The sequence below is a fragment of the Echiichthys vipera genome (genome assembly GCF_963691815.1).
Source record: "Echiichthys vipera genome assembly, chromosome: 5".
Classification (NCBI taxonomy): Eukaryota; Metazoa; Chordata; class Actinopteri; order Perciformes; family Trachinidae; genus Echiichthys; species Echiichthys vipera.
In genome coordinates this window covers 33,205,991-33,223,816 of record NC_139830.1, presented here as the reverse complement: position 1 = coordinate 33,223,816, position 17,826 = coordinate 33,205,991, and the positions used below count along the sequence as shown (strand labels likewise).

General features: G+C 41.7%; 1 protein-coding gene across 2 annotated transcripts in view; it reads right to left on the bottom strand.

Moving 5' to 3' along the window:
* Positions 1-14,518, bottom strand: part of bcas3 (BCAS3 microtubule associated cell migration factor) — a 555,891-nt gene extending 541,373 nt beyond the window's left edge. For both annotated transcript variants that reach the window (XM_083914409.1, XM_083914410.1), the window contains exon 1: positions 14,429-14,518. The gene's annotated coding sequence lies outside the window, so the exon portion shown is untranslated. The remainder of the gene's footprint in view (positions 1-14,428) is intronic.
* Positions 14,519-17,826: the final 3,308 nt, after the last annotated feature.

The following is a 17,826-nucleotide window of genomic DNA, read 5'->3' as shown; positions in this document are numbered from 1 at the left end:
ATTGATGTGCGCAGGACAGACTAGATGATGGAGGTGTAAAAGATGATGAGCAGCTCCTGAAGCAGATTGAACTTCTTCAGCTGTCACAGAAATACAACCTCTGCTTGGCCTTTTTCCTGACTGAGTCTATGTGGGACTTCCACTTGAGATCCCAGGCGATTGTGGTTCCCAGGGACTTAAAGTAGTCCACAGTAGACACAGTGCTGTTGAGGATGGTGAGGGGGGGTATGGTGGGTGGGTTCCTCCTAAAGTCGACTGTCATCTCCACAGTCTTGAGTGGGTTTAGCTCACCATCCCTGATGAGGCCAACTACTGTTGTGTTGTCCGCAAACTTTAGCAGTTTGAAGGACGGATCCCCTGAGGAGCAGTCATCCGTGTAAAGGGAGAAGAACAGCAGGGAAAGAACACACCCCTGGAGGGTGCCGGTTCTGACCTGGTGCTGGAGGTGATGCTCCCCAGCCTCACTTGCTGCCTCCTGTCAGTGAGGAGGTGGAGGCCGGCACTGTGAGCTGTGAGAGTTTCTGGTGGAGGGTTTCTGGAATGATGGTGTTGAATGCAGAGCTGAAGTTATTATAATACCTTAACCTAACAATGTAATATTTGCCTATAATACTGCATAGTAATGTTGCATTTGCATGAGAGATGTAGACTTTGCCTCTGTTCAGTTGTATAGAGCCAATGCTAATTTTTAATGTTGCCACTGGGATCGGCTCCTGCCCCCCCGCGACCCGATAGGGACAAGCGGTTGAAGATGAATGAAGGAATAGTCCTAAACAAGCATTAAGTAGTTTGTGTGTGTCTGTGTCTGTGTGTGTGTGTGTGTGTGTGTGTGTGTGTGTGTGTGGAGATATGAAGATTAAATTAACTAATAATATCTTATTTGTCAACAGGAAGATGTGTGAAAGACGTGTGAAAGACCCCCCCCCCCCCGAATTGACAGTGCTGTCAAACTCTTGGAAAACAAGAAAAGCGTTGAAGAAAGCCCAGGCAGAGCCCAATCTCCCTTACATTGGCTCATCATAGAAACACCAACAAGGTGGGGGTCACGCCAGATGATGACCCAGAGGGTGCTTGGGCAAGAGAAGGCCCTATAACAGGTACTGAAAGCAGACAGGAAAATCTGAATTCAAAGACGTGCTATCTGGAGAACCGCATGTCGGTGTGTTGTACATCAAACCGGTTCTCCATCTTTTCAAGAACACTGTTCTTGCTGCAGCTGATGATGAATCGGAGCTGACAAAGGACATGAAAAGAATCATCCTAGAGTACTTAAACAAGAAGTACTCTGACCCAGAAACAATTGACTTGTTGGATATGGCCTCATTGGTCGACCTCGGTTCAAAGATACATACAGTGGTATGCAAAATTTTGGGCACCCCTCTAAGATTCCATAATAATTTGTTCTAACTTTATAAGAGAAGATCACAGCAACAAGATTTGATTTCCTACAGAGATGTAGACATTTCAGTATTTTCCAGACCAAAATTCTTAGAGAAGCACTACATAGTTTTATTATGATAAAATAAAATGTAAAAAATGGTACTTGCAAAAGTTTGGGCACCCTTTTAATCGCATTCATTTCAAGACCTGTAGAGATTCATAGCTGACAGGTTGCAGCACAATATTGCTTGGATTAGCTCATGAGACCTTCAATTAAAAAGACAGGTGGAACCAATCATGAATAAGGCTATTTAACAGAGGTAATTGCTGGCTGTGCTTGTCCAAGGTTCTTTCTTAAAGTGTGGCAACATGGGGGCATCTAAACAACTCTCCACGGACCTAAAAACTAAGATAATTCATTATCATGAATTAGGAAAAGGGTACAAGAAATTATCAAGAAGGTTTGGACTGTCTGTCTACACAGTCAGAAATGTTGTGTAGAAATGGAAGGCCACAGGAACAGTCCTTGTGAAGGAAAGATGTGGTAAGGCCAAGAAAAATACAAGAAAGGCACAGGCGAAGGATGGTTAGAATGGTCACAGACAAGCCACAGACCACCTCCAGAGAACTACAAGAACACCTGGCTACTGATGGTGTAGTTGTTCATCGTTCCACAATCCAGCGTACTTTGCACCAGGAAAAGCTCATTGGAAGGGTGATGCGCAAAAAGCCTTTCCCGAGTGTTCGTCACAAGAAGAGTCGCATGGGTTATGCTAAAGCACATCAGGACAAGCCAGAAGCATTTTGGAAAAAAATACTGTGGTCAGATGAGACTAAGATGGAGTTATTTGGTCAGAACAGGAGGAGATATGCATGGCGAAGAAAACACACTGCATTCCATGAGAAGAACTTATTGCAGACTGTGAAATTTGGCGGAGGGTCCATCATGTTATGGGGCTGTGTGGCTAGCACAGGGACTGGAAACCTTGTTAAAGTTGAGGGCCACATGAATTCCTCTTAGTATCAGCAGATTCTTGACAAGAATGTTCAAGAATCTGTCACAAAGTTGAAGCTATTCCGGGGTTGGATTTTTCAGCAGGACAATGATCCTAAGCACTGTTCAAAACCCACCAAGGAATTCATGCAGAAGAACAAGTACAATCTTCTGGAATGGCCATCCCAGACCTTAATATCATTGAAAATGTATGGATTGATTTGAAGCAGGCTGTGTACGCACGGAAGCCAAGAAACCTGACTGAACTGGAGGCCTTTTGTAAGGAGGAATGGGCCAAAATACCACCTGCCAGACTTCAGGGACTTGTCTGTGGCTATAGAAGGCGTCTACAGGCTGTTCTAGCAGCAAAAGGAGGCTCGACTAATTATTAGTGGAATTATTTCTTTGGGGTGTCCAAATTTATGCACATGCCTATTTTTGTTTAAATGCACATAAAAAATATTCTGTTGGACCAATAAAAATGGTTTCACTACTGAGATGTTTCTGTTTCCATGAGGTATAACATATGTTAAAATGAAGTTGCTGCTTCAAAAGCTCACTAAGTGACAAACGGATGTAATGATTTTCCTAAGGGGTGCCCAAACTTTTGCATACCACTGTAGCTGATGACCGCCAGGAGTTCATGAAGACCCAGAGCAGTAGCAGAAATTTAGTTGCTGTTGGAGGTGTAAGCTGCAATGGTCACAGAGCCACACACAAGCACAGAAGCTGCAGCTGATGGTGCTGAAGCCGCTGAAGTAGCTGTTGAGAAGCAATCCAAGAGGGTGAAACAGAGCCTGAGAAGCTTTTTTCAAAAAGGCCTCCGATGGCACAGCCGCTCTCGCTGACAGAAAGGCCATCGAAGTGGAACTAAAAGGTTGCAGGTTGGTGAAGAGACTGACCCACTGAACTGGTGGCGGCTGTACAAAGCTAATTTTCCAAGGGTGGCAAGACTGGCCCAGAAATATCTCTGTATCCTGGCCACAAGAGCTTCTTCTGAAAGGGCATTTAGCATGGGTGGCAACATAGTTAAATGCCACCGGTCTCTGTTAAAGCCAGAGACTGTGGACAAGCTTGTGTTCCTGCTGAATAATCTTTAGGGCCTAACAAATGACAAACGGTGTAACAAACTCTCAGTGAGTGCCCAGTTTTTAGATTACATGATACTGAGTTCACAATACAATGTTTTTAAGAAAACGTTCATTTCAATTGAATTTTGTTTATATTGCAAAATCATAACAAAAGGTATCTCACAACACTTTACAGAGTAGGTAAAGACCACACTCTAGTGTTGCACGGTATACCGATACTAGAAAGGTACCGCGGTACCCAGCCGTTAAGAACGATACTTTTTCACGTTTTATTAGTATCGGTACTTTCTGAATTTTCTGCGACAGCGTGTCTGTGCAGCTTCTCTCTGCTTCTTCGCTGCCTGCAGACGGAGTGGGCGTGGCTTTACGGTGACAGACAGTCACAGAGCAGAGCGAGACAGACATGGCCGAAAGTCTCACGAGTGCTCCTGCCGACCGTCCGAGGCTTGTTGTAAAAGCAGACGCACGGAGCAAAAATATGGAAATATTTCGCTTACATTGCAGACAGCGAGGGCAAGCCCATGGACACCACAAGGCCCGTATGTAAGGGATGCTATAAGTCGGTGATGACCAAGGAAGGCAACACGTCCAACCTGGCGAAGCATCTCGCGGACAGACACCCCGATTTGCACCGAGAGTTCAAAGAGCTGAAGGTTAGCAATAGATAACGTTAAATATCCCCCGGATGAAGTCAAGCGAACTGTTTTTCCCATCAGAATTGCAGGAGGCAGTCAGGGGAGAAGCTGTTTAACAGTCCGATGTGGTTCCACATATCTCTGTCTGCTAACGCAACATTCACACTGGTGACATGAACTTTACCATAACATGCGCTGGTGTTCACAAGTATGATAAACAACAACACTCATTTTAAGTCAACCGGTGCTAGTAATATAATCATAGCATGAACATTATTGTCAAAAATTTACAAGATATATTGTAATTTACATTATTAGAAAATGGTATGGTAAGAGCACAGACCTCCACCGGGTCTGGGTCATTTGTGTTATACTTTACTGCACTAATGTAGTTTGCAGGCTGATAATACAAGGTTTGAATTTTATCAACTTAAAATACAAATTGCAAATTTCCCTTTTGTGGGACGAATAAAGTATTATCTTATTTTATGAATTGCCAGATTTACAATTATTTTTATGCTGAATAGAATTGTAGTTAATGTGCTGTTAATTTTTTTCTACTACAAACACTGAGCTTTAAATGGAAAATCAGGTCATTAAATAATCTGTGAGAGCAAACAAGACAAATAAACAACACAAGACACTTGTCTTTTTGGACACAGAGATGCTTGTAACCACATTGGCAGCTAAGTTAACTATCAGCCTGAAATAATGATGATAATATTAGTAGTATTGAAGCATAAGCATAAAGTTCTGCAGCTTTGACAAAAATCTCTATATTTATTTTGACTTTTGTGTTGTAATGAATAAAAATAAATAATTTTAAGTTCCACATTTTGTCATCTAATATTTTATTCCATTACTTTTGCTGATGTTTTAGTTTTCTGCCGTGGTATCGTTTCAGTATCGGTATCGAGATATTTTAGGCAGGTATCGTACCGAAGTCATAATTTTGGTATCGTGACAACACTACCACACTCTATGACTTATTTCTAATTTACACAGACCCAACAACTCCCCCATTGAGTACGGTGGCAACGAAAACCTTCCCTATAACAGGCAGGAACGTTGGACAGACCCAGCTCTATGGAGTACAGACATCTGTCTGCACCAATTGGGGAGGAAGAAAAGAAGAGAGAAAGGCAGAAAAGACGGACAGATGGACAGTGAGAGACAAAGACAGACAGACAGACAGATGGATACACTTCCAGAGATGCAAGAAACCACAAAAGTAACAGTGACTATAGTTATAGCTAAAGCAATGTGAATATGACTTAAGTTATGGCAGTTAATACCGCAGAACAGCAAGAAACGGGTACAGCTAGAGTGACAGAACATGACAATGATAATAATTATGGTGGCAAAGATGGACTTGAATTAGATACATGCATTGATGAGACATGAATTATACAGACAGACAGGATAAAAGCTCAGAGTATCAGCAACAGGCCTATAACAGCATCATTAAGCATAACAAAATCAGCTTAGGCTGAAAAAGTGATCAAATCTACAAAATATATAGGCTATTCTCTTATCTTTTCTTTTTCAAATGAATGAATATTATTTCTAAAGGTATAAACTGCCATTTCCTTTTCTTTCTAAAAGTTAAACTGAACACATACATTTTTTTTTTAATAACAAAAGCAATAATTTAATTTAAAAAAACAATGAAACTAAGGCTTTGCCTGTGTTCTGTTCATAGTTTTAATATGACATAGAATTAACATGTTATGAGGCTTATGATCATATTCAGGATATGTTGTTAACAAGAGCACAGAGAACTCAGGTTATTCATATTACTCGTACACATGATGAATACCATTCTGTTAGCAGAGGCGCTGTTTACCGAAACAAACCAGCGTCAGGAAATCTGAAACATTTACTGAAACTAAACTGCTGATTTCTTCTCTGCTCCGACCATCACCAGCTACAGCTGTCTGCTCTGAGTTCATCTTCAGTCTTTCTTCACACACACACACACGCACGCACGCACACACACATGCCTGCGTAGCCTACTGAGCTATTCCTGAAATCTACATCTACATAATAACTTGCTCCGCACCGCTGCCAGCCTGTGTCACAAACAGCGCGTAGGGCAGGAAATCAGTGGATGAAGATACACAACTTCTTTCATTTCCAAAAGACAAAACTGAGTAAGAACCTCCGATACGACCACGACCTGCTATGGCCGCCGCCATCTTTGCACCACCTGAGACGAGAGACATAGAATGTCAACAAAGTCAAAAGTAGATAGCGCCATCCAATTAATTTTTTTTTATCTCAACCAATTTGAATCATCACACAAATAATTGATTTTTAACTGTATCAAGACCTATCATTACATCCATATCTTAGATTTAAGCACCAACCAGAAGTTACAGAGCGAAACTGTGTGAACACCATAGACTGTCGGCACAAGCACGGGCGGCTGCAGTGAGTTGGACGAGAGAGAGAGAGAGCTGCAGGCTGTGGCGCGCTGCTCTATTGCAGATATCTATTTTGTGTGAATTAGCCAAAAACAAGTTGTTTAGCAGACTCTAAAACAGTTAAATAAACAGCCGTATATTTTAATATTAATACTGGTGGTCCGAGTTGTAGTTAGGTTGGTTGAAAACATTGGGCAAGTGCGGGTCTGCTTGATAAGTGCACCCCCACTGGCAAGTGTGCGCGCCTGTCACTCTGTGTGTGTGTGTGTGAGAACGAGAATGACAGTGAGAAATAGTGCTAAAAATGTAAAATCGCATTGAAAAAACCCAATATGAATGAACATTGGTCTATGTATGGTAAACACAGAATACTTTTAAATGTTGTTATTAGGGGTGGAACGGTTCACAAAATCCACTGTTCGGTTCATATCACGGTTTTAGAGTCACAGTTTTTCGGTTCGGTTGTTTTTTTTCTATTTCTTTTAGATTCTAAAAAAATCATGTATCAGATCTGGAGCCTAATAATTTAAAAAAATGTAATTAGATATTCTTAAGGACATGTCATGCAATCATGCAAAAACTGAAACAATGAGGCAGCTTGTTTAGGGATTACTGTCTCATCTCATCTCATCTTCATCCGCTTATCCGGGGTCGGGTCGCGGGGGCAGCAGTTTTAGCAGGGGACCCCAAATTTCTCTTTCCCGGGCCACATTAACCAGCTCTAACTGGGGGATCCCGAGGCGTTCCCAGGCCAGTGTGGAGATATAATCTCTCCACCTAGTCCTGGGTCTTCCCCGAGGCCTCCTCCCAGCTGGACGTGCCTGGAACACCTCCCTAGGTAGTCGCCCAGGGGGCGTCCTTACTAGAATCACCTCAACTGGCTCCTTTCAACGCAAAGGAGCAGAGGCTCTACTCAGAGTTCCTCAAGGATGGCTGAACTTCTCACCCTATCTCTAAGGGAGACTCCAGCCACCCTCCTGAGAAAACCCATTTCAGCCGCTTGTACCCGCGACCTCGTTCTTTCGGTCATGACCCAGCTTTCATAACCATAGGTGAGGGTAGGAAAGAAGATTGACCGGTGGATCGAGAGCTTTGCCTTCCGACTCATCTCTCTTTTCGTCAAAACGGTGCGGTAGAGCGACTGCAATACCGCCCCCGCTGCTCCGAGTAAGCAATCCACCGGTTTCCTGCTGAGAGCCATGGCCTCAGATTTAGAGGTGCTGATCCTCATCCCAGCCGTTTCACACTCGGCTGCGAATCAATCCAGTGAGTGTTGAAGGTCACTGACCGACGATGCCATCAGGACCACATCGTCTGCAAAAAGCAGAGACAAGATCCTCAGCCCACCGAACAGCAACCCCTCCCCACCACGACTACGCCTTGATATCCTGTCCATGAAAATCACGAACAGGATTGGTGACAAAGCGCACCCCTGGCGGAGGCCAACCCCCACCGGGAACAAATACGACTTACTGCCGAGGATCCGGACACAGCTCTCGCTTTGGGTGTACAGAGATTGGAGGCCCACGGAAGTTACCCCCTCACCCCATACTCCCGCAGCACCTCCCACAGTATCTCCCGAGGGACCTGGTCATATGCCTTCTCCAGATCCACAAAACACATGTAGACTGGATGGGCATACTCCCAAGCCCCCTCAAGGATCCTTGCGAGAGTGAAGAGCTGGTCCGTTGTTCCACATCCAGGACGGAATCCACATTGTTCCTCTTCAATCTGAGGTTCGACTATAGGCAGCGGGTGTGGGAGGAGTTCGGAGAAGCCATGGAGAAGGACTTTTGGGCGGCACCAAGGTGCTTCTGGAAAACCATTCAACATCTCAGGAGGGGGAAACGGGGAATCGTCCAAGCTGTTTACAGTAAGGACGGGATGCTGGTGACCTCAGCTGATGAGGTAGTCGGGCGGTGGAAGGAGCACTTTGAGGAACTCCTTAATCCGACTAACATGCCCTCTTAGAGAGAGGCTGAGCTGGAGGCTGATGGGGAATCATTGTCAATATCCCTGGCGGAAGTCACTGAGGTAGTCAAACAACTCCACAGTGGCAAAGCCCCAGGGATTGATGAGATTCATCCAGAAATGCTGAAAGCTTTGGGTTTGGAGAGGTCTGTCTTGGTTGACACATCTCTTCAACATTGCATGGAGGTCTGGGACGGTTCCAAGGGAGTGGCAGACTGGGGTGGTGGTTCCTCTGTTTAAAAAGGGGGACCAGAGGGTGTGTGCCAATTACAGGGGTATCACATTACTCAGCCTCCCTGGTAAAGTCTACTCCAAGGTGCTGGAAAGGAGGGTTCGTCCTATAGGGATTACTGTAACAATCTGAAAAGAAACTACAGTGAGATTTTGAAACAGTAGGAAAGACATTGCTACATTTATGCATTTATATATTTATTTGGCAAAAGGGTAAACAATTGTTTGCCTTCTAGGTAAGAATATAAACACTTTTACATTATGAAATCTTAGAAAAAATGAAGAAAATAAAATCTTTCAGTAAAATACGCACAAACAGCAATCACTGAACTGACTGAATAAAGGCTACTTCAGGGTTATTCAATTCATTTGGAATTGAGGCCGGTTGGAGAAAATGCGCTGTGGCCGCGTGTCTACAGGGAGCGCGTGGAGCAAGACTCCCCGTGCGCCAGGATTTGACATGCTGAGAAGTAGCGCTGAGATGGATACAAGAGAGGACAGCGGCTATGAAGGCTCACGCTACGTTGCACCTCATAAACCAAGCGGTACACACGTGTTCCGAACCGTGACATGCGTACCAAAGGGGACTGAGTTTTTCAATAAACCGTTCCACCCCTAGTTGTTATTCTTTATTGTCCAGAATGCAATAGAATATCTGTTGTGGCTATACCACTGCTGTACTACGTGTTTTTTAATAACCAAGGCACTTAAACAAAAACCTTTATTTAGTGAAAAAACAGTGAGCAAAATTAGAGAACACTTTGAGATCCCTCCCAGTTATTGGTGTTAATCTGCACCTGGTGACAATTGACTTCATTGGTGGACACACCCTATTTATCTGGCAGCTCTCATGGTTACTTTGCAAGATGGGGAGCTGCTTTAAGGAGACCTAAACCCTGAGACAGCAGGTTGTCAAGATGAAGGCCAAAGGGATGACCCTCTCAGCCATCAGAGAGAGGTTGGGCGTTCACAGTCTGTGATTTCAAGGATATTGAAACTTTACAAGGACACAGATTAATTTAAGTCCCTCGAAAAGGCCGGTCGTCCACGTAAAACAAGTGCACGAGAGGACAGGATTATGAGAAGATGCTCAATGGGGAATCAGTTCAACACTGCAGCTGGAGTTGGTCTCCAGTTCAGTGCTGAACAGGGCAAGGATCTGTCTCTGCACACAGTGTCTCATCATTAAAGACTTTTTGGACTGAAAGCCCACTCTGCAGTGACCAAACCTCTCATCAGCAGACAGAAAAAAAAGGCTAGCCTTGCCTTTGTTGAGGAGCATGTTGTGTGGACAGAGGAAAACTGGTCCAGAGTGACTTCAGTGATGAGAGGACGTTCAGTTTATTTGGGTCTGATAGAAAGATTATGTTGGGCATAGGACTGGGGATAGACTGAACCCAAAGTGTGTAAAGAAGTCATTTCAATTTGGAGGTGGAAGTGTCATGGTTTGGGATATGTTTTCTGAGGTGGGCCTCTTGTACAGCTACATGGTGAATGCAAATGTTTATGTGAACCTCCTTCAGCAACATGCAATACCTCCAACTGTCTCCCAATCAGCTGCAATTTTCATGCAAGACAATGTCCCCTGTCACACTGCAAAACAGGTTAAGCAGTTCCTTAAAGCTAAGAATATTGAAAAAATTAAATGTCCAGCCCAGATCTAAACCCCATAGAGAATCTCTGGAAAATCCTTGGCGACAAAGTGGCTAATAACCCGCTACAGTTACTGAACTGTGGAAGAGAGCAGTGTGAGAAACTAGTGATGCCCTGTGGGCGCAGATCATGTGCTGAAGTCATTCGAAGTTGTGGCCTCTTCACTTCCTATTAATTTTTTAATCCTATAGCCCGAAGAAAACATTTTCTCTTCTGTCACAATGGATACTGTTCTCTAATTTTGCTCATTGTTTTTTTTTTTCAAAAAATAAAGATTTTTTGTTGAAGGGGCCTTGGTTATTCATAAAAAACATGGTAGCATCGGAGTTGTATTGCCACAGTGGATATTCTATCAAATTTGGAACAATAAAAAATGTAAAAAATTTTTGGATAAGTCAAGTATTAATAATTCATCAGCTTCGGCTGCTCATTGCTATATTGCAGCTCATAAGGGCAACCCCGAACATCTGATTTGAGCATCAGATCTGCAAAATCCTTTTCTTCCATATCATACTGAGTACCTTCCGCCATTGTCTAGGGGTGGAACGGTTTATTAAAAAAATACGTCCTGTTCGGTACGCATGTCACGGTTCGGTACAGGTGTGTACCATTCGGTTTATGAGGTGCAACGTAGCGTAAGCCTTCATGACCGCTGTCCTTTCTCGTATCCATTTCAGCGCTACGTCTCAGCATGTCAAAACCCGGCGCGCTGGGAGACTTGCTCCATGCGCTCCCTGTAGGCACACGGCCACAACGCTACGCACGGTTCCGCTAGGCATGTTCCCGCTATGCATGCTCTCACTCTTCTCTGTGGGTTTTTGAATCCTCTTGGCAACAGCTCGCTAAGCTCCGCTTTGTTGTTCTCAATCGTTTCAGTCTTGTTTAATCTGTGGTTAAATCACCACATCAATGTCTCTTTCTACTCTGAAAAAAAGAAAAGTTGTCACAGAAAACCGCCAGTTCACCAGAGAATGGATAGAGAAGTTTTAGTTTCTGTCACTGCGAAGCCTGTGTTTACTCTGCAGCCATATCTGTAAAGATGGATAAGTCGATAAGGTTTTTCAGAAAAATCATGCTACCCTGTATGTTACGTTAATTTTTGTCAGTCCAGTTTTTGATGGATAAACTAATGTTTCATATGTGCTTGTCAGCCTGATAAAGTAACTAGTAACTGAAGTAATCAGATAAATGTAGTGCAGTAAAAAGTAGAATATTTCCACTGATTTGTAGTGAAGTAGAAGTATAAAGTAGCATATAAATAAAATACTGAAGTAAAGGACAAGAGCCTCAAACTTCTGGTTAACAGGTTTGTTCATTTAACAAGGATTGTTTTTTGACAAGCTTGTTGCACTTTGAGGCCTATGACTACTATTTACATTGATAAAATAAAAACAATATACTGTATGTACTCCTATCTCACTTTATTGTTTTACAATATCCATTAATGTGATGCTCATATTTTTCCGGCCCCTCATTTCGGATCATTTTCGTCAACCAGCCCCAATTCCAAAATTATTTAAGTCAGTTCAGTGATTGCTGTTTGTGCGTATTTTAGTGAAAGAAAACTTATTTTCTTCATTTTTTCTAAGATTTGATAATGTTAAAGTGTTTATATTCTTACCTAGAAGGCAAACAATTGTTTACCTTTTTGCCAAATAAATATATCAATGCGTAAATGAAGCAATGTGTCTCCTACTGTTTCAAAATCTCCCTTCACTTTCATTTAAGATTGTTACAGTAATCCCTAAGCAAGCTGCCGTTTTTGCATGATTGCATGACATGTCCTTGAGGATATCTGATTACATTTGTTTTTAATTATTAGGCTACAGATCTGATACATGGTATTTTTAGAATCTTAAAGAAATAGAAAAAAACAACCGAACCGAACTGAAAAACTGTGACCCCAAATCCGTGATATGAACCGAACAGTGGATTTTGTAAACCGTTCCACTCTACCATTATCGTTACTTCATCATCTTTCTCCACAGCGCCTGTTATCTTATCTTAGCTTCCAAGTAAGATGGCAGATGTATAGTGAGGTCCCACTCATTGATCAGTAATAGGTCTGTAGCGTCAGTGGGTCCCAACCCCTATAGGTGGGTTTGAAAATTATCAACTAGCGCTTGTAGTTTCACCAGAACCTCTCTCTAACACTTTCTATTTTAAATCACGCAAAATGACGATTTTGATAGCATTTAAAGCAGGAAGTTTTAGAGGTAGATATGACTCTTTCCTGTCTCAGGGGAAAAAAAGGGAATGATGCATGGCCACTCAAAGATATGACTGGGTTTCTAACGATACAAAGCCACCAACAAATGACTGAAATAGCACATCTGCCAACTCTGCAACAAGACGAAAGCCAAAGTCATGGCATCACTATAGAAAGCGGGTAGGATAGCTTTAACATATGATACGTGGACATTCTTTTTCACAGAATCTTATGTCACTGTAACTGTGCATTTCATCACAGATGAGTGGCAGCTAGCATTGCATGTGCTCCTAATGAGAGCTACAAGGGTGCAAATATGGCTGAACTGTTTTGGATTCTCTATTATTTATTTGTCAATAAGTGCAGCTTTTTATGTCGTTAGGAATATTGTGAAGTCTGATTTAATTTACTAAAAGTCATAGTGATAGACTGATACATTGGCCGGCCGATATTATCGACCAAAATTTTCGTCGTTTAGGTGTATTGGTATCCGCCGATGGAGACGCCTTTTTTAAGTTCAATAATTGTTCCTTTTTTTTTAATTGAGACTCGTAACATTTGTTATCATCATTGTGTAATTTTCATGATATAAGTTGAGGGGGAAAAAAAGAATCGGCTACAAATATCGGGTCAAGAAAATCGGCTGATGAAAAAAAAACGGTATGGGCATTGGCCCTAAAAAATCCATATTGGTCGATCCCTAAAAAGTATGCTGCTACAGGCAGACTTACTTTTACTGTTCTGCAGTCGATTGCAGCCCCTGTAATCGAAAGGTGCCTAGAGATTACCACCCCTATAGTCTATTATTGTATTTTGCATCTGTTATTGATGAGAGTTAGTATGTGCTTGTAATTTTAATTTACATGACATAATTCACAATATCTCAATATATGATATCATCACGATACAATTCCATTGGAGGACAAAGTAATATCCTAATTATTACCCAGCTTATCCAACTGAGCTGAGTCTGACCGTGAGGATGGAATTTTCCAACTAATCTGAAAGCATCTCAGGGTACCCCTGTAGGAGCTGGAGGATGTGACTAGGGGAAAAGTCTGTTCCCTACAAAGAACTTTACCCAGATGTGGATGATGGATGAATGCAGGCTATGGGAATATCAACTAACTCAAAATTTAAAGTCAGGGATATGCAGCCATGTGCTATCAGAATACTGCAGTAGCTAATATTACTGATTACCTCGACAGATGTAATCAAATGAAAAAAGCAAACCCTAAACCATTTATGTCACATATTTAAATACCTCTATCTTAAATTCAAGACGAATTGACCTGCCAAAATCGACCAATGCTGTTTATGTAATTATCTCTCATTCAGGTTTTGATGTACCAAAGCCACTTGTTAGAGCAACATTCAATTGCAATACTTAAATACTATATATATATATATATACTCAAAATAACTGCGCACCATCACACTGGTCAAACGCTTATGCAATTCTGTCAACAACAGGAGAGACTGGGCTACATGCGGTTGAGCTTCTCTGGAAACCTAGACTGAGAAGCTTGGCTGCTTAGCCACGGTTACATATTCTGAACATTCATTCAGAGAGCTTGCACCACTATCAACGAGCGGCCCAATACGGGCAACACTCGTGGCAACTGCCAAGTCTACACAATACAGCTATTGGCTAACTAAGCTAAGTTACTTTAGTAACGGTAAACAAGGACCCCGCAGCTGATCTTAGCTAGCATTATTAGCATTAGCAGATAAAACTCCGGTGTAGTGATACAACGACACAGTTGAAGCCTTGAAGCAGGAGATGCATTTGTCATGTCTCATTAAGACCCTGTTTTCAAGCAGTTATAGCTACGAACCGAGGTGTCGAACGTTGACTGTGTCCTTGCTTGTGGACTTCTGTGGAGATCTGAAGAGCTCTGTACAATAACGTCAAAACACAAACAGACTAGAAACGGACTGAATTTGCGGAAATGTGCTGTGTCTAACTGAAAGCCAATCAGAACACAGAAACGTGTTCGTCAACCCAATAAGCCAAAAGTAGGGGTGGGGCTAATGCCAGCGCCATCCAATTAGAAACAATGAATAAAGCACATCTCGTGTTTACAGAATGATGTGTCTTTTACAGTTGTTATCTGGGGGCTGTAGCACGAAACCTAGATAGGGGACTAAGCCGGGATATTCCGGTTATCCTGACTTACTTTATCCACGATTCGGTTGCACAAAAGCACAGGCACCTGCTTTATCTGTCAGTCAGCTGTCACTCCGATCACAAATCAAACGTGTTTCACAAGTATTCCATGATCTTTTAGCCTAATGATTTTTTTATGGAAGTACCACGGGAAGAAAAGAAAAAAATATATATATATTATTATTATATTATTACTGATATTAACATTCGTCTATTAATAAATATAATATAATATTCTGAAATGGGTCATTCTGCATGATGACTACTTTTTTGAGAGAGAGAGAGAGAGAGAGAGAGAGAGAGAGAGAGAGAGAAGTCTCGTGTATACATTGTGGATAAGTGTACTTAGCCTACCAAATTTCCACAGTAACATTATATTCCGCTGTGTGCTATTATGGGTAACGTTTTTTTTTTTAAACTTTATTATTGTTTTACACAATACACTTACAGTACAACAAACCATATGACGAGCATCACATTAATAACAGTTGGGTAACAAATAGACATAACAACAAAATAAATACATACATAATAGAGATGAAAAATAATAATGCTAAATTTAAAAAAAACAAAGAGAAAAAAGTAAGATATATCATTAAATTGAAGTAAAAATATTAAAGTTGGAGCACAGATTTATAGTGTTGATAGCTTTCTTGTTATTAGACATGGATATTGACTTGAAATACAGTTCTTTCATGAAAACACAAAAAAATGGGTTTTACTTTGGCAAATTTACACTTGTGGATGTAAGACTTTGCAAGAATTTAAATGAGATTAATTAAGAAATATTCTTTTTCAGCTGGAGCGTCACTCTTTACGAAGCCGAAAAGGACATTTTGCAAGAGGAGCTCAAAATCAAATTTTTTTAGTGCATAAGTTATTTACATGACTATTCCAGTAAAATATTACAGGAGAAACAGATAATATTACATTGGAAAAGAGCACAGATTTTCTGATTGTTCTTCCTAACAGATGTGCTGAAGCATACTTTACCAACTGGTGAATCAGTTACATCAGTAAGGGGAGCATCAAGTACAGAAACAGACATATTACTTTTGAAAAAACTATTAACCATGGCATACTGTTTAGGAGTTATAGGTATGCCATGGATATGTTCTTGTAAAGTAATGGATTGGATTTATATAGCGCCTTTCTCAGCTGATTAGTGTGGCTGCTAATCAGCGCCTAGGGCCCCTCAAACCACTTCCTCCAATATACAGCAGTCTTACAAATTCACACCTGAAAAGTTGTGTTTGTATATCACTGACCATGCAAGCAGAACTTGTTTATGAAAGTTGGAGAGACGAGTAGGGATTTATATACTTTATATTCATTCATACTAAAATGCATTTTAGATCACTGTTGTGGAAATGGATTTCTTCAAAAAAGATCAACAAACAGGATCAGCTTTTTCAAGTATTTTTTTCTGCAGACAAAAATACGTTCACCCCTGCTTCCTCAAAAGGTCAGAGTTTAGCGGAAATGACCAAGAGCCCACTGGTGCTCAGCCTTTTAGAGGAAGAGACACCCCATCCAGACAGACAAGGTCACAAGGTAATAGATAGAACGAGCTAAGCCTTGGTGGGGTGACGTCTTGAGACCAAAGCAAACATGCCTTAGACATTACAATCCCTCTCTCAACAGTTTTCATCACAAGGTCTCTAAACCAGGGTCTACATAGGCCATAAAAACAGTCATGAGTTATCTGCAAAAAACAGGATGAACAGAAGAACATAGTATATGCCACTATACCATGTCATGAGGCAGTTATATATGTTATCCATTTAGCACAAACAAGCTATGCACTAGTCATATGATAAGGTTAAACAGAGGAGACACCGAACTGCGTCTGACCTGACAAAACTATGATTATGAATTACAAATATCCAAAATTCCCACAACAGTCCCCCCATTGAACATTTTATGTTCACTACAACAGGAAATTTGTAACTTATCTATTTTTCAATTTTTTGAAAAGGGTTAACATAGCATGCATCAAAACTGGAGAAAAGCCTTTTTATATTATGGATGAATAAAGTTGATTTGGGTAAAAACAGTGATTGGATTAGTCACAAAAGATAATTATCATGCAATAAATGAGTGAGGGGGAAAGGAACAAACGATGAATAGCATAATACAGATAAACCCCTTTCTTTCTTTCCCTACCACATGCCACAAATTGACCTAATGGTTTGAAACCTCCACCCTACAGGGGGGAAAACGATAAAATATGATTGAAAAAGGAGGTGCGGATACAGCATACATGTATCTGGCCAAACTTCTAACCACAGGGCCCCCAACTCACCGTCCCCGCTCAGCTACTTTCTAATTTCTACAGGCCCCTTGACAAAGTCGGTTGTCACTCTTCACCGGGTTGAGACGAATGATATCTAAACAACCCACCCCCCCCCCCACACCCCCCCATGTCATGGTTTGCACAAAAGGGTGAGGATTTTTATTGTTGTCATCGTGCATGTAGTTGTAGTGTAATCACCCTCTAAGATTCACATTTTGTGTTTACATTAGTTTGACTCAACATCTGAATCCAAAAACGGTGGTACCCACAGATCTTCATCTGGGGTCATGGTGATTCGTGGGTACCTCACTAAGGAAACCACGAGCAGCAGCAGCGCAGCACGCAACAAATGACCAACAACATTACCAACACCACAATCAACACAGGGAGTAGGAATCTGACAGAGGTGGTTTTCCATCCCCCCATCGTGAGCCAGGACCAAAGGTCCCAGCCGTCATGAGTCTTTGCTTTTCTCTCTGTGCAACAGTTTGTTCAAGTGGGCGACAATGTGAGTCAAGTTGTCACCTAATGCAGTCACATGGGTGCAGCATTTTGTCCCGATAATGTGGCACACACGCCCCTGTTTTGTAGGGCCACATTTCTGATACCATGGACAACAGGAGTCAATGCAGCGAAGCCGGTGGCAGTGAGCCCAGTCAGATTTTCGAGCTCCAAGGATATTTCATCAATCTTATGTGCATTGTTGACCATTCCCCACCAAGGAAAGGTTCCAGAGAACCCCTTTTCAGCTTGGGAGACAGGTGTTGTTG